Source organism: Acipenser ruthenus, chromosome 11, assembly GCF_902713425.1.
Source record: "Acipenser ruthenus chromosome 11, fAciRut3.2 maternal haplotype, whole genome shotgun sequence".
Taxonomy (NCBI): Eukaryota; Metazoa; Chordata; class Actinopteri; order Acipenseriformes; family Acipenseridae; genus Acipenser; species Acipenser ruthenus.
In genome coordinates, this window is record NC_081199.1 from 32,989,121 (window position 1) to 33,009,714 (window position 20,594).

General features: G+C 35.2%; 1 long non-coding RNA gene across 7 annotated transcripts; it reads right to left on the reverse strand.

Annotated features, from left to right (window-relative positions):
- Positions 1-2,412: 2,412 nt before the first annotated feature.
- LOC117426688 (uncharacterized) lies at positions 2,413-19,602 on the reverse strand. Of its 7 annotated transcripts, XR_009330570.1 has the most exons (8): positions 19,445-19,602; positions 18,253-18,379; positions 18,037-18,147; positions 12,739-17,076; positions 12,454-12,526; positions 8,643-11,915; positions 6,525-7,775; positions 4,088-4,507 (listed from the first exon to the last, which is right to left on the reverse strand). It is a non-coding gene; the product is annotated as an uncharacterized LOC117426688 (long non-coding RNA). The 7 variants fall into 7 exon arrangements; XR_009330574.1 differs by adding an exon at positions 2,413-2,928 and having other exon boundaries at positions 4,297-4,507; positions 8,643-17,076; XR_009330572.1 differs by having other exon boundaries at positions 8,643-8,831; positions 10,442-17,076.
- Between the last annotated feature and the right edge of the window lie 992 nt (positions 19,603-20,594).

Sequence of the window (20,594 nt, forward strand, 5' to 3'; positions counted from 1 at the left end):
TTAGAGGTTGGTTTTGTTTTCAGCAGTGAAGGAAAGGTCCCCAAAAAGTGAGAAAAAAGTGTCGTATGTCCAGTTATCATAATCCAGACTTGTTGGTCTGTTTGCCATTGCTCATGGTCCTGTATTCTTGGATAGATATGGTTCAGAACTGAATAATAACAATGCAAATAAATAAATATAAAGGACTAAAAATGACATGTTATGAATTATTAGCATTTTGCACATCTTTTGACTTTACCGCTTTCAAGTGTTCTCTATAGTTGGAGAGGTTCTGGAATACATCAGTCAATGCTGTTATTATTTAATAGTATACTAATTCAACATGGAGGTAAATTCTGCCAATGACAAAAAAGACACGTGCTTACTAATTTAAACCCCCAGACCCCCCCTTACACACAGACTGACGGAGGCCTTTATTGCCCCCCAAATTCTTATACTGTCATCAAAAACCCAAAATCAAAAAACACTTAAAATTCTGTAAAGTTTTTTTTATTGTTATGTATAAAAAATATAGACATTTTTGCTCAGAGCCATCTTCCCATATATATATATATATATATATATATATATATATATATATATATATATGTGTATGTTTATTTACACGTAGTTGCACCAACACCAACTGCAGCGGACAAAGCTTTATTTAACAGTCACCGTTTCAAGGTTATCAGTCACATTTTACTACTACTAATAATATTAATAATACTAATAATAATATGCATTTATTCTTGTCAAGTGACCCCAGAGATTGTATGCCGGCATGATACGAGTCGCTTGCACAGCTTGCATTCAACTTTTTGTTTTGGTTGTCAGGGCATTTAACAATAAAAAAAATCCCAAACAGCAGAGGGGTTTCGAGACATTTCTTTCAGTACAGCTTACGCTATACACAACGCTTTGCTGTCGAGACGGAGAATGAAGAAATTAAAGGTTTGCCTCTGGATAAACCGAGCTGTAGCGGGGAGGTGTGGACGGTGCTCAGTTTTCGAAATTCAAACTGTTAGTGTTAGCGTATATTTTGTATGTTTCAAACATATTCTACCACAGCACGCCTCTTACACTGTCTTGTACACTAGGTTTTCAATACATATTTTACTGAAGCAGTACAGCCACTAGAACCGGTACGAGCCCACTGCTTTGGATACTATACCCTGCACCAGTTGTAAGTAATGTATAACGATTTGGTAGCGGATTTTATGAACAACTTTTGTTTACGTAATATGCATTATACAGATACAAATATCGAATTTTGCATGTGAGTGGCATTTAATGTGTGACTTACAGTATTCACAAATTGTCAAACAGTTTCTGGAAGAAAAAAAAAATAGTGCGTGAACCCATCTGACAAACTTTCGAACACAGCCCTAAAAGTGTGTGAGAGAGAGAGCTACACTTACTGTTGTCCTGCCCAAAATACACACAGATACAGGAGAGATATATCCCCCAATTTAAAAACCAAATGCAGATTTTAACCTCCTCTCCAATTCGAGTAAAATCCCCATCCTTCTAGGAGAGGAGGAGCGAAATGCAAATCTAGCAACACAATGTGTCTGCCTGCCGCAACCTGAGGGACAGGGTGTGACACCCTGCATACACGACCATGGGTTACTGTTGATTAGGAAGGAGGAGGGAAGTTATATTGTTCAAAGGGAAGGGGACAATGGTTTTTGTGTTTGTTATGTTCTGTAATTTTATTTCTGTTTTATTATTTCTGTGTTGTATTATAAAAGCTTTGGCAATATCTGAGCGCTCTTGTCATGCCAATAAAGCATTTTTTGAATTTGAATTTGAGAGAGCATACACGACCATGGGTTACTGTTGATTAGGAAGGAGGAGGGAAGTTATATTGTTCAAAGGGAAGGGGACAATGGTTTTTGTGTTTGTTATGTTCTGTAATTTTATTTCTGTTTTATTATTTCTGTGTTGTATTATAAAAGCTTTGGCAATATCTGAGCGCTCTTGTCATGCCAATAAAGCATTTTTTGAATTTGAATTTGAGAGAGCATACACGACCATGGGTTACTGTTGACTAGGAAGGAGGAGGGAAGTTATATTGTTCAAAGGGAAGGGGACAATGGTTTTTGTGTTTGTTATGTTCTGTAATTTTATTTCTGTTTTATTATTTCTGTGTTGTATTATAAAAGCTTTGGCAATATCTGAGCGCTCTTGTCATGCCAATAAAGCATTTTTTGAATTTGAATTTGAGAGAGAGAGAGAGACCATATATATATATATATATATATATATATATATATATATATATATATATATATATATATATATATATATATATATACACACACTAACACCCTATAAATCTGCCATTAAAATACAACAACAACAACATTTCATTTATATAGCACCCTTCATAACAAGTATCATAGGGCACTTCACAGAGGAAAAAAAGAGTTCCATTATCAACTTATTTGCTGTTACAGCCCAACAGTGTTTATATGATTTATATACATGGCAAAACAGTTGAATAAATAATAATAATTGATGGCAACACTCCTCAATAGAAAATTCTGAGAATACAACAGATGCATCTGTAACAGAGAAAGATGAATGGAGCTTTACAGAGCATATATCAATAATTTGTGCAAGTCTTTTATTTGTAACATCCATTTCAATTAGGTGTATTGTAGTTGTACCTTCAAATGCACCGTTAAAATACATACTGCAGACACCTTTTTATGTTTTAAACAACATGATTTGTTATTTTACTTAGATATTTCATATTTAATACAGGACCGTTTTCAAACATTGGGTTTATCTAATTAAAAAAAATAAATAAATTAAAAAAAAACACCACCACCACCAACAACTATATCGTTAAATGCAATTGTGTTACGATCTTAAAGCTGCACACGCTTTGTCAAGAATCTCTCTTCTCATCTTCGGATAAGTTGGATGTGCTTTCAACACCTGCAGAAAATAAAAAACAATTAAAATAAATGTTATAAACTTAATCAGATTAGAGGATCTGTTGCTGCTGTTTTGCTGTATTCCTTCAATATCTTTTTCAGCATTATTGCGATATTTGTATTAAGTACTTGGTTAATCAGTTTTGAAGTTATTTTCATTTCACAATCAGGGTTTTACAATAAAAAATGTATTTGGGGTGGTTTCACACAGACCCCCATTAGCTCCAATCTTGGATACCTTGGGTAGTCTAAGATTAGTGTTAATCAGTCTTTGAAACCTTAGGTGTGTCTGAGCAAGGATATTTTAATTAAAACACCATAGCAATCAGGATTGTGTTTGAAATAAATATTGCAGGAATGCATACAGCACTGCAAGCAGCACATGTAAGCAGTGTGTTTTGTTGTAAACCCTGCAGCCTGTTCAGTAACACTGTAAACTGACATTTATGTTTTATGTTGTATTAAAGTTGCATTTTTATAATGCACCGAGGAAACATATCTATCGCATCAACAGATCTCTTTGCTTTCAAGTAATTAAATGCAAGCTTGTATCCTGTGAAGTAACATTTTAAATCAGAACCACGTCCACACGAGTTTGTAAATCTATGTGAGTGGCAGTCGTCTTTTTGACCTACCGATAGCTGGATTGGTTTGATTGCCATACTTCCATGCCATTTCATAGTTTAATGCTGCATCCCTGAAAGCCTGCTCCTTCTCCATAATGTATCCCATATATTCATATGCTTTACAGCTAGACTGCAATTTAAAACATTTGTTAGTCTTGTAGGGTACATTGGCAGTTAAAGACAGCCAATACGCTGAGGGCATGTTATTGGCAAATCATGTTTATAATTGAACTTAATAGATTTAGTTTATTATTGAAATATTTTCATATCTAATTGTATTACTGGTACGGTACTTAAAATACACATCTAAGATAACCCGTCAATTGGTAATATTGATTGTTGATATTGCTAGCTTGTTCCAAATCACTCTTTGAATCATAAGGATAATCATACTCAATTCTTCTTGACAGTTTTAAACATTTTTATACGTAATCTTGACAATATATACAATAGGTGTGTGCAACAGGGTACTTGCTTGCGTGTGTGTGCATTCGCTGCTGAGTGATAGGCAGGAGATCGAGACAGAGGTTGAAGTTGACACGCCCCACAGGCGTGCAGGTTTATTTACAGACACACACACACAGTGAGAACAGCTCACGTGACACTACCAACCATGGTAGCACACTGAGGACATACGACCAGCATACAAAAAAACAAAATAAACACAATACAAAAAAACTATAAAAGGTGCCGTAAAAATGGCGTGCGCTACTCCCTAATGCATGGAGGTCCCACTTGCTCACCTCGCTATACTTTATGGGGATCTACCATCCGAACTAATCTTTAATATATCGACACAAACCCCGACTCCGGCATTCTGTGATTTTTGCTTCTTCTTTTGGATCTGATCCCGGTTCACCATCACTGCGATCAGAGGATTTCAGCAATGTATTTCGGTCTCTATGTTCGGGTAGCGTGGATCTTCAGCCCGTTGTCCTTAGCTTTACAGCAGCCCTGAGGTGAACAAACAGGACCTCTTTATACCTGACGCCGTGCTGGAACACACCTACCCGCTGATTATCCATAGCTGGCAATCACACACAGCAGGCAGGCTCTCCCAGGAGCGTCAGGTACTTCATTAATCATTTACAATAATTACACACATTTACGCAATACTATTTACAATATATACACAAAACCCACTCTTCATGTTCAGGGCTCTTGCCCTGCGACAGTGTGACATTCTGTTTTCATGACTTGTACAGTATTTCTAAACAAATGACACTAGCTATTAAAAATATGTCCTTGTTAAATACATTAGCATTGATTTAAACAATCAATAACTTCAAACTGTTAAACATCAGTTCAAAGTTAAAACCTAAACTATTAGTAGATAAAACACAAGACACATAGATAAAGAACTAGAGATATCTCGTCTGCTTGAGTTTCTTGTAAGTTACACCTCCTAATAAAATCTATTCTTTTTGTTATATTAAATGAGGAACATGTTACATGCTTGATGTTTTTATTTGCTTAAACTGTTTAATTAGTGTAAAGAGAAGAATGTTCCAGAGAATAACATTACATTCTTTGTTTGGGATGCTGTACTGTTACCTACCTTATTATGGCGAAGACAGCACTTTAATAATTCACCTGCCATATCATATTTGCCTGACTGAATATAAATGTCAGCTAAAAGAAGCCAGCTCTTCTCAAACTCATCTGCATCAATTGCATTCCAGTTCATTTTTGCAATGCATTTAAGCTGATTTCTGGCCTTTGGAGTCTGCTTTAGAATCATATATGCTGTAGCCATACCAAGCAGTGCAGGGATATGATCTTTCAGCAATAGGTGGGTAAATACAATGTTATTAGAACCAAGATAAAAATATATTTTCCAATATGAGGCAAGGTTATCAGGAGCATGCGGTCATGAGCATTTTGTGGTGTGAGTTCAAAAATACTAAAATGATCAATATAATAGTACTAGGAATAGCTATGACCATTGGTGAAGAACTCCCAAGGTAAAAGCATGTGAATTACTGCACTATATTCGTGTCATTATTTGGGTGTGTGCTTACAGGGACTAGACAAAACAAAGGGCTAGATTCTCAAAGCTATTTATTCCAAATCATCATTAGCACAATTTTTATCTGAAAGGAAAAGAAAAACACATTACAATTCTAAAATGACTTTAGACTACTTTACACATTCCAAAGTTAAAAGCCTTAGTCGTTTAGATCTGGTTTAGTAACTTTATTTGGTGTGTTCCTCCTTTCTGAAAAAAAAAAAAAAGTGCTGATGCCAGTTTGGCGTAATTAGCTTTGGGAATTTAGCTCAAAGTCTAGAGAATTGGGTAAATTCTTTATCCAGTGCTGCACAAATTACTGGTCACATGTCCGTCAACGACAATTGAAACATGTTGCAGACTTTTCACTTTGAAGCAGGGCTGTCTAGGCTGCCCACGATGGACCTACACCCTATTGAAAGGGATTCTAATATTTTGTGCAACCCCTCAGCATACCGGATATCGGTAGTTTCCTAACCTCATTGTTTGCAATCTCGGTGAATGCATCGAGTGCTTTCTCAACACTGGCTTTCTGTTTGGTTGCAGTTTTCCATGATATGTAACTGAACATGACCATCAATGGTCTGGGGTTTCAGCTCTTTCTTACAGCTAGCTGTTCTGATTCTTGCTTTTCTGTAGAGTTGCTCAAAGCATTGCAGATAAAAAAAAAACTAAAACAAAACGGGTATGCAGACTAATTCATATCATGCAGTTAAATTGTCCACATACACACACATAACTCTGGTCTCATTGTATCATTGCTTTTGCACATGCTGTGGATGAAGTCTGCACCATAATTATGAGTCAATTTTCAGGAGCAACGACACCTACAGAACTCAGCAACATAAAATACATTGCTTGAACATTAAGTCACATTCAAAACTTCAGCTGCATTAATGTCATCAAATACAGTAAAGGCTGTACTTTCTGGAATTCTATGCAAAACTGGTTTGCAAAACTTACCCAATGTCAATGTTCTCAAAGACTTCCTCTCCCATTGTATCATTATCTGGATTCAAACTAATTTCTATCATATTATACACAGCATTTTGACCCTACTCGTTGTCTTCCTGAGCCTTATTGAAGGATCTAAGGCCGTCATTGGGTTCACCAGTGTAACTGTGGAGGAGGGAGGAGTGTATTAAGAGTATTACACATACAGTAATACAATTAAGTAATGCCTTTAAGTTTGGGTTATAACAATTTACTTTGTACGTTTGTAATTATGACACCACATACCAGAGTTAACTTCCTTTGCAGTAGTTAAATCCAGGCTCCAGTTTTGCCCTTGAAGAATGCTTTCAACCACCTCTAGGAATACTGGAAACCTCTTCCAACTTACCAGTTCTTCTTAATAGGTCAATTGAACGTGACAGTGTTGGATAGTTGTCTAGCAACAAAATGTGTGACATAAATGATTTCCAAGTCACCAATCATGTGGGTCAGTAATGTACAAGGTAGTTATTCAATCAGCTGGGGACTCAACAGCAATGGTGGAGAAAAGCTATTGGTCACAAAGGACTGAACTTTGGTAGACACAGTTGCCACATGCCCCACATTTCCACAACTTTCACTACGGGCCAGCATTGACTAGAAAGAAATACGGAAAAGAGGGCTCTGTGGCTAATATTTTTTCCACCATTGCAATTTACTCGCCAAAAATCGTTTTTTGGAACCGTTTGCTCTTAATCCTGCTTCCTGAACATCAGATCAGCCATCATCTGAAGAAAAAAAAAACAGGATAGGTGTAATTTAATGATCTGTATAAGCCTTTTTTAAAACAAAAAACAAAAACAAATGATAGTTATTAAAATTGATTCAAATTTGATATAATGAGCAATGCCAAAAATACCCATTTTAAAACATCCAGTGATCTGATATGGGACACGGATTCCTGTTACCTCAGGACACACACAGTTTGGATGTATTTTTGATTATTTGCATTTGTTTTCTATGTGGCTTAAGTTAGCCGTCTTTTCCTCACGCATCAGAAGAGCTAGTTTATCTCAGCATAATCCAACAGGTTGTTATCAATACATAACAGTGTGTACCAACATCTGTATTTACAAATAATTGCTTGAAACATATTACTGGAACCTGAACCTAGTAACCGACCATGGTTGCAGCTTCATTCTTAAGAAGTATTGCACACTGATGCGGAGATGCATCTATGTCATCCCATGCAAGGTATAATCAAGCAAGCTCCAACATCACCTGCACAAAAAACTATATATTAATACAATTCCTTACAGATAGGGCCTCATTCTTTAAATTCAATTTGCTTGGTTAAAATAAGACTATTATCTAAGCTTCAAGTACCGGTATCTGAAGTACTTGCATGTACTGTAGCCTGCTTCTTGTGATGAGCGAATCTTGCAATGCTCAAGGGAATTTATTATTTAATACATTTATTTAAAAGGGAAAATCCTACATAATGATATTATTATAAAATATATCTTATATAAATACATATTAAAATACTGTAAATACACTTACCACCAATGCAAATAAAAAAGTGAGGTGAATCACAAACACAAATATTCACATTGTTTTTACAGCATTGTATGGAATTGTATGTATAGTGATGTTCATTTGAAAAAATAAGAATTGTAGAATACAATATTCTAAAAGAAAAACAAACCCATCGGTTCTTCTTGAGTCGAAAAATCAGGTGATGATATGATGAAGAAATGTATTAATGAATAAGGAGAAATCCAGATATAGATACTTATGAGCTGCCTTCAAATCAGAACAATCGCAGGGAGTTTGCCTATATGTGAAACCTGATAGAAATGAATTATAACATCTTTTAGTGAATAACACTGATGCAAAACCCATGGATGAAGAAAGGATGAAAATTAAATGAAACTGAGCAGTGAGTAAGTGAAATTAGTGTTACATAGATAGATGGATAAGCTGGTCCATCCCAAATTAGCACCAAATCATTTTTCTAACTGGTCTCTTTTTATACATGTGAAAGGTTTATTATGCTAGATTCACAGTGGCCATTATTGACATACAGCTGCACTGAAAATGGAACCTTTGAGTTAACACAGTATTTAGATGAACAGCTGAACTAACCTTTTTATCAGTCTCACAATAAACAAGCGCCTCTTTGTAGAATTTGATGGCTTTTTCATAGTCTCTTTGAGATGTGTAATGTTTGGTAAACTCAGCACAAATCTCTGCTGCCAATTGTTTCTGGTTGGGAACTGCTTCAGGTTGCTCAAGCTGAACCAGTTTCAAAACACGACCTTGAACATCTCATGCCTGTAAAGCAAACGTGGCTGTGAATCATGGAGGAGCACACGGTCGCAGTTAAACCTGCAATATGTTACATACAGACTTAATTTCTGTGTGCGGGTTTTTTTTAACACAGTATTTTAAAATTGTAAAAAGAACATTTAAGGCAATTAAATACTTTTTGTGCTACTGTAGGTTTTCTGTGGTATCCAATTCAGTGAACTTCTGTTGAAATGTTGGGAAATTAATGCTACACTAATACACATACTACCCAAAAGATAATGTAGCAACAATAACCCAAGTACAGGTTTCCAAGAGTAAACGCAGGTTTGTACATACTGAACTTTCTCCAGTGTCAAGTGTGTTATTCTCTCAGTGAAAACAAACACCATGAGGTATTGTTGTACGAATCGTGCATGACGAATGCAATCGTTGCCTGTCCGTCATCTTCACACAAACTGCAAACAGGCAACGGGCATGAGAAGCAATCTACGCGAGATAGGTTTTTCAAGAGAAAGGACATGTAATTACTGTATTTAGCATGTAAATGTACATTTTTTCCTTTTTAATTTCTTTACTGTTTTCTTTTAAACATACTGTAGCAGGGTGGTTGCCCTGCACGGGGAAACGGTTTTGTGTGCTTTTTGGAGTTGTTATTTTTGATCAAATGATTGTTTACAGACTGCAACATGGTACTTGTGAAGGCAGTGCCCAGCCAAGGCCGTATAACGGAGCAGGAGTCATCGTAAGAATACCGGCTCATGAGTAGGTTAGTTTAGGCGATATTGATCCCAAGTAATGGTTCCTGGAGCGGGACGCCTCGTTCAATAAGGCTAGTGCTCGCCCTGTGTGGCACCTTTTATTTGTAGTTTTTGTACTGTGTTTTATTTTGCCTTTTGTACAGTCTTCTGTATGTGTCCTCTGTGCGTTACCATCGCTGGTAGCGTCACATGACCCGTTTGTTTACTTTCTGTTTTGTGGTTGATAAATCCTGTGCGCCTGTGCCGGCGTTTCAACTCCAACTCCCATGTCTCTCTGTCTTGCAATGCTGTTACCCACACATGTGACACGAGCACCTTGTCACAATACCATTTAAATGTTGATCAATGTGAAGGAATCTTCATAAAATTACTATATGTCGATGTTCACTTCAAATTTGCTGTTTTGTCATTATTCTGATACAGAAAAACGCCAAACCCTATTATAGTGAACACCTTGATATAAGAAACATTTTTTCAGGTTCCATGTGGGTTTGTTATAGTGAAGTTAGCCTGTATGTACTGTATATCTATCTATCTATCTATCTATCTATCTATCTATCTATCTATCTATCTATCTATCTATCTATACACACACACATACATGAAGGACTAGTTTAACTAAATGTCACTTTAGCAGGGTGGCTTTGACAGACCATGATTAGCTTTAATATTGGATTACCTCATTTTATTTTAGGTAAAATAATACACGACTAGTGAAACCAGCCATTGATAAGGTAGTGTTGTCCAGGGTTAGTGCTAATCAGGATCTGTGAAACCAGCTGATACACTGTACTTTGGTGTGTAATTAGAAACAAAAGTTATTTTATGTCTGTACTACCCTTTTGCTTAACATACATTACATTTAGTAATACATACCCTCTGTAAGGAAAGTATAGCCTGTTCAGTTTTTTCCATTTTGCTTTGGATCTTGGCTAAAAGAACTAGATAGCGACCATCTACAGTTAATACAGAGAGGTCTTTTACTAAAAAATAATAAAGTAAAAAGTCATGAAAAATACAGAAAGCAGCAGCTATTGCACTCCAACACAATGCCATGTTTCACATCTTTTGTGATCTCACTGCATTGCCAACACAGTTTTGTATACAAATATTGCAACACTGTATAGGGGTATATATGTCTGTGATGGTATGTAAGTGCAGAAAATATAAAGGTGCTAAATAAATTATGTGGGTCCACTGAAATAACTAATGGTGGCTGGTAAGTGAATTACTTTATAAATGTATGAAATAAGCAGTCCCACTGTGGATAGTTTATCACCAAAGAGTGGGAGAGACAGGAAGCAAGTTTCAGTTTAATGTTGAAAAACCCTGCTGGAGTAACATGGCAATTGATGACTTAACTACAGTTTTATTATTATTATTATTTTTAACAGCAGCCATGATCATTATCAACTCAAGTCTTGCCAAGATAAATACCTACCTGGTTCATGGTCTAGAGCTTGCTGTAGAATTGTTTCTTCTTTTTATATTATTATTTATTTCTTAGCAGACGCCCTTATCCAGGGCGACTTACAATTGTTACAAGATATCACATTATACATTATTTCACATACAATTACCCATTTATACAGTTGGGTTTTTACTAGAGCAATCTAGGTAAAGTACCTTGCTCAAGGGTACAACAGCAGTGTCCCCCACTGGGGATTGAACCCACAACCCTCCGGTCAAGAGTCCAGAGCCCTAACCACTACTCCACACTACTCCATATTGCTTTAGTTTTAGCTCTGCCAAGTCATGAAGGAGATCATTTTGCTAACCAGTCTTCAGTGCTGCTTCATAATAATTAACTGCCTAATGAATAAAACATATTTTGCTTTAGTAAAGTATAAAAATACAACTTTCATCAATATTGCATGTCAAATGAAATGTTTCCACTGTCACAAGCAGGATGTGGGCTGTCATAGGACAGAGGATTTCCCACATAAATATTTGTTGAAATGTTTGTCATGATTGCTTTATTTATATCTGAAATTGCTTAAGTACATTTGTTTTTTATAAAGATTGTTGGTTAAACTACCCACAATTGTGTATTTTGGTCTTTGTCATATTAATTAGTGGCTAATGTTCACTAAATGCTTGTTAACATGCTTTCTTGAATTATCATATATTGTTAAGTATAGGGTGCCAATACTTTTGTTTGCGACTGTATATAAACACCTAATCTACTCTATCTATCTATATTCACAAAATACAAAATATGTTGATATAGCATACCTTAGTATAGTTATGAGTTTTAACAAAAGCTTTACTAATCATGCTCCCCAAAGCACCATTTGGGTTTTTTTCTTTTCTTTAAAGCGTATTCATATGTCTCAATTGCTTTCTTCGGCTGCAAAAACAAAACAATAGATATTATGGTAATCCACCGAGGGACAAATTTAAAGATAATAACTACGTTTCATTTTCTTCATTAATAAGTTGAAACTTTTCTTTTCTACTGTACCTACATTGTACCTCTATCTGCATGTTGCTTTTAGGCAGTTATGTGTGCAGTATGAAATAATGAAGACAAAACAATGGTTGGAAGGGGCTTTGCACCCCTTTTTATATTCCAGACCCACAAGTTCTGGAAAGGTGGTACAGGGAAACGAATGCTATTTGCAACAATAAAAAACTATAATACCCTTAAACATAGTAATTATAATCTGGCCATACTGTAAGTACAGGTTTGCAAGGGCTGATTGAGGGTTTTGCCTTTCATTTTTAAACCACAAGATGGCACCCCACATAATTACTATTTAATCATACATGAAACAGAAACATTCTATTAAAAAAAAAGAAAATGCAACAATGCTGATTCATACAGTAACATATTTGCTATGCGTCATGTTTTTAGCCAAAGACTTGAATTCTACAACTTAGCCTACCTCTTGAATATTAATATAAGCATCACCTAACAGGAGATATGTGTGGGAGTTAGGCAGTTTTTCCACCAATTCTCTGTAAAACATAATTCGATTAAATTATTGCAATTATAAAAATATATCTATACAAACAGGAATTATTTATTTGCTCCCACCTCCCGTTGAAGTTCAAACTTCCACTTTGATGTAAAATCACAATCTTCTGAGACATACACACAGCTTGTACTAAAGCACAACATTTCTATTCCATTAGTTCATTCACTGCTGAAACTCTAGCCATTTTCTTACCTGTAACAGCTTGCATACAACCTCTTCTCCTTTCTGTACTTGGGATAAATGCCTGCCATTTTTTCTTTGGCTTGAATGTAGTAAGGCTGCTCAGGTGTGATGTTTCTAAGCATGCTCAGGGCCAGTTCAGTGTCCCTTCAGCTCTTCAGGGGTGCCTGAAAATTCATTGATTGCATCCTACATTACTTCAGCTGCTGTCAGATACAATAGACAAGGAAAAGTGAGATGAAAAGTCTTAAAACAAAACCCTGTAAGATTAGTCTAAGAAACTTGTTTGTTCACCTTCAGCAAAAAGGTGTGTTTTGTTTATTTTTTAAAAAGGAATCCTAACTCTAATGCTAACATCCTCTTGGGAAACTGTAATGTCCTGATGCAGATACATGGGTTGGTAAACGTCAGAAAACAAATAAAAGATAGCAGCCTGGAAACTAATTCAGTGCGTTTTTCTATTTAGCATGCAGTATCTTTTTTTTTTCTTTTCTTGTATTACTTGCAAGAAGGACGAACTGTCAGTCTTGGGTTATGTAAGGTTTCATTTTACTTACTGAGGTCACATTTTGTTTGACCTTGATGAGCAGTCTAAAACAGTGGTAGGGCAAATGATTTCCTGTTATTTTTTCTGGAGGAGAAACTTTTCCAATTAAACATTTAGAAATGAATTTACTACATGACAAAATATATTGGTACAGTATTAAATGTTCTGCTTTAATTAGTTTATTTTTTATGACATTATTATTATTATTATTATTATTATTATTATTTGTTTATTTAGCAGATGCCTTTATCCAAGGCGACTTACGGAGACTAGGGTGTGTCACTTACAACTACGTCTCACCTAAAAGATGGAGCACAAGGAGGTTAAGTGACTTGCTCAGGGTCACACAATGAGTCAGTGGCTGAGGTGGGATTTGAACTGGGGACCTCCTGGTTACAAGCCCTTTTCTTTAACCACTGGACCACACAGATAAATCTTCGTAAGTCTTAAATAGTACTAGAACTATCTACAAAATTAGCCTTGCTTGTAAATAATAATATGAACTCTTGGTAGGCTGACTACTAGATGAGTGAGTTACAGTATTATAGTGGCTTTCAGTCATACAGTATTTGTTCCTTTCTTTTCCTATATATAACCTTACCCCTGACTTTCCAATAGATTGCTGGATTTCATTAAGGAATTCAAGCTGTTGCTCTGCTTCTTCCAGGTGCCCTTCAATTAGTTGGCACCTTATGATCCCTGTGAGCATTGCAACTTGCAAAATTAAAACTTTCATTGCCATCAGCCATTATCTATTAACTGATAGACGAATGCCTCTCCAGCAACGGTAGCTGTACAACAAAATTCTGAACTAAACTCCTCCTCAGTCACTGTATTATTTAATACTACACAGCAGGTACAGTATTTGGGTGCTGAGCCCTATATAATTTATTAAACTACTGTAAAACAAGAACATTTTGCAAGCAAGAAATGTTTGCTAATTTCACGTTTATTAAAAATCTGCAAAATGAATGTGTTGTGAAATATATTATTCATACATGTGCTGTACCTTAAAAGAAAAAGCAGAAACATTTATTGCAGCAAAAATGGACCTTGAAGGCCATTAACGAAATTAAGCTGCTGCAAAAAAATTGAATATGAGCAACAAATAGCTGTCATTAATACTGTGCTAACAAAATGTTTTATTAGAAATTACCTTTATAAATGAAAAACATGAATCCAAAATGTCAATCCATTGCAAAACAAGGGTTAAAATGCAATTACGCTATATGCGCGATTCTGTTAAAAAACCTTGTAATTGAAACTATTTAAAATAAGCAGGATGAATACAAAGAAAAACTTAACCATAATTCCATCCCCCATAACTATTAATCACCACAGTGCTAAATTCAGAAATACTAAAAGAAACTTACAAACTCAGAGAAACAAACTTACATGTATGTATGTTTGAAAATGTGTATATGCCTTCATAATCATGAGATTTAGACTTAATACCAAGGGGAAAAAACAAGTTATTCTATAAAGAGGTTTCTACTGTAATACAATTACAATATCTGCCAACAGGTGGAGCTATAAGTAAAACTCCCATTTTAAATTACGTTTTCTTTCACACTTAAACCACATATCTTAAAAACTTCTAGATCAAAGAAAAAATTGAATCAGAGGATTTTTTAAAATCCTGATAAACTATTACGTCTTGGTTCACAATGACATTCTAAATATTCAATTACTGTAAGGATTAAAATGAACCACTTTATTTAACACTTACCACTCTTGTAAAAGCTAAGGACATTGTATAGAAAAGCTCATCCTTGTGAGGTTCAAAGCAGTCCAGGCTGCCAACAAGGTTACTTACCTGGGGAAAGGACTGCAAATAAAGAAATACTGTACATACATTTAAATCAAATATTAACTGATCAAGGGTATTGTGTTGATTTCTCCTATATATGTCCGCTGTGTTCATCCTTAGCAATGCTAGTTTGTTCAGCTATACATACAAAGTATTTATTTAGGAACAGTGATCTTTTGCAAGCAGGTCTCAGAAGGGTGTTGCCCTGTCCCTATACATATAAACTCCAAAACTACTTGATATCTCAATTTTATAATCTACTATTCATTTTAAATACATTACTTTTACTTAATATGCCAATTTTTGTATAATTTTGTATACAAGGTTAGAGTTCAGGCTTAATAATAATGTGCCAACATTTTTTTTTTTTTCTGAATGATCCAGCTCACACCAATAGCAACAGTCTGGCCTTTCTTTTCATCACACCTGAACCTCTGCGACCTCACAGAGCTCAGAATGGCAGATTTGTTCCAGTTCACAGTAGCTTTAGGAGCCTTTGAAAGAAAGACTTGACTGCATGAGTAAATGTAATGGTCCTGGGCAGAAAGAAACCAACAGGGAGCACAGCGATTGCAAATGGGATGGTTATAAAAGGGCACCGACCATAACATTTCATCTCCGTTTGTTAGAATAAAATACAATAGAAAGAATCAGGAGAAAACTGAAAATATATATATATAAACTCTTGCTTTTAGTGTCCACAACGTTATTCGAAAATGCTTCACGCTTTCCAAACACTGGCCCAACTTTCTATTTTCTGTTATGAGGAGAGTAATAAACGAAAACCAAAATGGTGAGTTTGTTTTTCTTTGTAAAATGGTCCCTTTTACACATTTATTTTTTGAAGAGTTTATTTAAGTTCAATTTGAGTGTTCACTTGTATGTTCAGCTACAAAGGCATAAGTAAACATCAGTAATGCTATTACTTTATGAAGATTTGTCTTTTTTACTTTGTTTATTGTGCAGAAACTACAATGGAAGAGATATTAATAATAAAAAAAAATGTTTTACTGTTTCTGCCTGAAATACACACAAGAAAAGATTAGAACAACTTTAACTACTGTTTGACAACCTCCGCTTTATAGTTAAGCCTTCACAAGCTATAATTCTGGAATGCTACAGTTTTACATATCACTTTATGATACAACAGCATTGCAAATTGTTATACCTTTGTTAGATTTAGCTGGGAATTGTGCAGCATTATATTGGAACAGAAACTGAAAGTAGTTTTGGTATTTATTTAACTTCAATACGTTAGTAATGTACTTTAGCTTCGGTATTGTATTAACTTATTATTATTATTATTATTATTATTATTATTATTATTATTATTATTATTTTTATTACATGTATATAGCGATTTTTATACAAAAGTATCGCAAAGCACTGTACAGTACATAGCAGAGAAAAAGAACAAACCACAGTACATTTATATAGCATGTCACACATACAACTGCCACAATCAGACCATTTAAATAACAGATTTAAATAACAGTATACACATAATAATACAGTGTAGATGATTGATTAAGTTTGACCTGTTGTCAGAGCAGATATTTTCTTTATTTTTTAATATGATGTACTTAATGTTTTTAGGAAAAATTACCAGTGCGGCCACTAGTAATGTTGGTGGCTTCACTATGAGGCCAGCAAAAAATGTTGTTTGAGAACCACTGATTTAGACTTTAATGGTGACCAAAATTAAATAATGTAGCTCTGACAGCAAATCTGTAAGTTTAAAGCAAACGCTACTGCACAGTGAAAGACTACCACCCACATAAATCTAAAAATAACCTGAATAGAGTGGAAAGGCAATTACACCTGCTTCACTCAGTACCTCTGCGCTGCTTCGACTGTTTGTTCCCAGTCGCAAGGTTAGAAACAGCTTCATTTTCTTTATGAAAGCAGGTAGAAAGTCGGGGAAGGCAGCAAGGACTTGAGTGACAGTTTCTAAAGCTCTGGAGTAGTTCTGGCAAAACTCGTAATACTGGGCCTGATTAAGACAAAAATTGCAGGTTAACCTCAGAGATAGGGTTATTTTAATAATTAAATCAACTTGCCAATGGCCACAAATCTGTCTGGATTTGCATTACATACAGTATTATCTTAATATATATTTTGTATTAATCAAATAGGCACAGCCAATCCTTAACACACTCTTTGTAAGTGACTACAAAAAAAACTAAACAGAATTATAAATCAGCCTTCATTTGGAATCCCAAGCCACTTGCTCTGCTTTAGTAGTAAACGGATAATATTTGAGGTGGCACAACATTTTCCTTATTAACATTTATTTAAAGATGGGACAAAAATATATGTTTAGTGATACCAAGATATTAAGTGGAATAAGTGGGGTAACATGTTCTTTACATGCTCCACCAATAGTCATTCTGCATTTCTACAAAATGGATAACATTTTGGAGTAGCAGTAGTATGAAGCCGGATTTGGCTCACAGGGATGCTAAAATGTTTATACAATAATAATTGAAAGATCTAACTTTTTATATATTGAACACCTTTTATTTTACTGCATTTATTGAAATCCAACAACATAATAACTGTGCAAATCGCACCTTCCTAAATTCCGCAGTGTTGCTAAACTGATGCAGAGATTGACATTAATGAATTCATAACTTTCAATTAAGTTTAAGTACACATTCTGTTCTGTCAAATTATACATTTTGTTTTTTAAGCACATACATTTTGACAATCAAACATTTCCGTGTGTTGAAGCAGGAATGTTTTGGGTATTGATTAGCAGCAGCGGAGGTTCCATGATTCCATGATGATGAGCGTGTCTGCCCCCTCTGGGCAAGAGAAGTTATTGCATTTCCAGCTTGCTGCTTAGAAACAAGCGCTTTCAAATTAAACATGAGCCCTAATGTATGTTTTATACGTTTGGTAATAACATGTTAAGGTATTTTGTTTGAAGGTTTACAAATAACACACTAACCTGGAGTGGAACTTTTCTTATGGGCATAAGTAAGAGCCATTAAGGTGAAGAGAGACACCTCTTGATTGCCTTTAACAGCTTCCAGTTCTCAAATGGCTTCTTGAATTCTGTCTAGATGGGACGGAATAACGATGATATCCAAACGGTTAACCTCAAGACAGAACGTATGTAAAGAAATATCTAAATATTTAGCAGTTAGACAAATAGCCGGGTTACCTTCCATTAAAATTCCATAAGCACGAAAAAATATGAAGACAGGGTCATTTGCATTCTTCTTCAGAGCCTTGTTAACAGCACTTACATGATTGAAATACCTTTCCTGGCAGTAATCATTGATCAAAGCCTAGAAACACACACAGATTAAAATAATAAAAAAATACAAAATACAAGTTAGTATAGGACTATTGATGCTCAAAGCAACTACAGTATGGTAAAAACACTAACTGTTATACAGAACTTTGAGGTGTTTTCAGTAGAATTTATGCTAATTGACATAATTTCTGTTGGAACTGATTGAGGATTATGGGGATACTGGTGCAAAGGAAGAGGGAAGACACAAACACCATACGTCCTACACAGACACACAAGGGTCTGATTTTTAAAGCTTTTTTACTACTAGGTAAGTGAAAATAAAATAAAAAAAGGACATATATATGACTTAGGTCTCCTTAACCTGCCCTGAATTAAATACATGCATTGATTTTAAAGGTTTAAAATCAATGCATGTATGTGTTATACTAAAAAATGTTCAATAGACATACAAAGGCTGGCAGGTGTTTTCTGCTGAAGTAAAAAAAAAACATTTTATCAATATTTTGTTGTATTTTTTGCCATCTTATGCAGTTTAATGTATTTAACAGGACAAACAAAAAGTGTCCTAGGTTGTAATTGACAGTGGTTCTCCCTAATTCTCCCTACAATATTATTCATGCAATGCTACAGTGTAAAGCAGCTAAATGGCATGCTAATTGATTTATTAACATTACACTAACAAAATATTGTATTAATTTTTGGTTTTGCTTCTCAGTGAAAAAACAGAGCATATGGCATTCAAATGTTACTACTAGAAGGGTACTGTAGCTACTTTATTAGTTAACATCATTAAGGGAGGGAGTAGGATTGTGGGCCTGCCAGTCAGTCAATATTTTAAAAAGACCATGGAGAATCGGTCCCGATTTACAAAAAAAAAAAAAAAAAAAAAAAAAAACCACACAAAAAAACCCAACTCTCAGCAATCTTGCAAGAAATCGGTACGCTCCGCTGTGCAGTACCTAAGCTTAGCAGTTGATCCTGTAGTCAGTAATGGACACAGCTATAATTACAACTGATTTCTCTGACGGACTCGTTTTCTGGTAAGAGAATGAATGCAATGAAAAACACAATGGCAATATTATTCATACTAACTTACCAACATTATTAACCCATCCTCCTCTGCCATGGCAACCAAGTTACAGTATAGCTGACTTAAAAGTACGGAAAGGATTCTGTAATGCGACATGTTTGTTTTGTAAACACCACACTGAAAACGACTTAACCCGTACTTGACTTCATTCTCGCCATCTTGACAGTTTCTTGGCGTCTGGTTGCTAAACAACCACCGCCATTTCCGTGAGAATTTACTCTGTGACTGTTAACACACAGCTCTTCAGTCCAACACAAGGTGGCGCATTAGCTTCTTGTATTAGCAGTGCCTGTGGTGCAGTGAAATTGTTCCATTAATGTTGGAGTACCTGCATATGCTTTTGCAGCTCATATTATTACTGTAGAGTACATTATTTCCTTAATGTTTTGAGGAATGTCATCATCCCCATCTACAATAGATCATGCAAAAGAAACATACAAATTATATTTCATGTTTGTAACGGAAATATTACTTGACATGAGGGACAGTTTGCATACTAAAGGAGAAAAAAGACTATAGCCCCAACCCTACATGCCTAAAAGCAAGTGTCAGGTTTAAATGCAGACCTTAAATAAATATTTTTCAGACAATTGGATTCTCCGGTCTTGCTTGATTATTATTATTATTATTATTATTATTTATTTCTTAGCAGACGCCCTTATCCAGGGCGACTTACAATCGTAAGCAAATACATTTCAAGTGTTACAATACAAGTAATACAATAAGAGCAAGAAATACAATAACTTGATCTTGCAGACAGAAGGAAGCAGAGCCTGCAGCACTATACACTCCACCCAATGAGTATGGATGAAAAACAAAATAGTGTTATAACGTCAGAGAAGGATTCCCTTTATTTAGATCCCCACCGCAGCCACAGGGATACAATTTCCTGTATGACCTAATAGACAGTTTTGTAAGGTTTGGGTATCAATTGTAGCAAAAATACTAAATATGATTTTAAATATGGTACTGTATATCTGTTGATATATGTGGGCATGGTTAATGCAATGTAATACCTCTAAAAAATGCTTGGTGTTAGCAGACATGCTGTGAAACTATGCCATGTCTACACTGAAAATATATTATCATTTAATTGGATTTGGGGCATGTCTTGTAACGTAATAAATGATGTGACGTGTAAATCATACAATAGTGT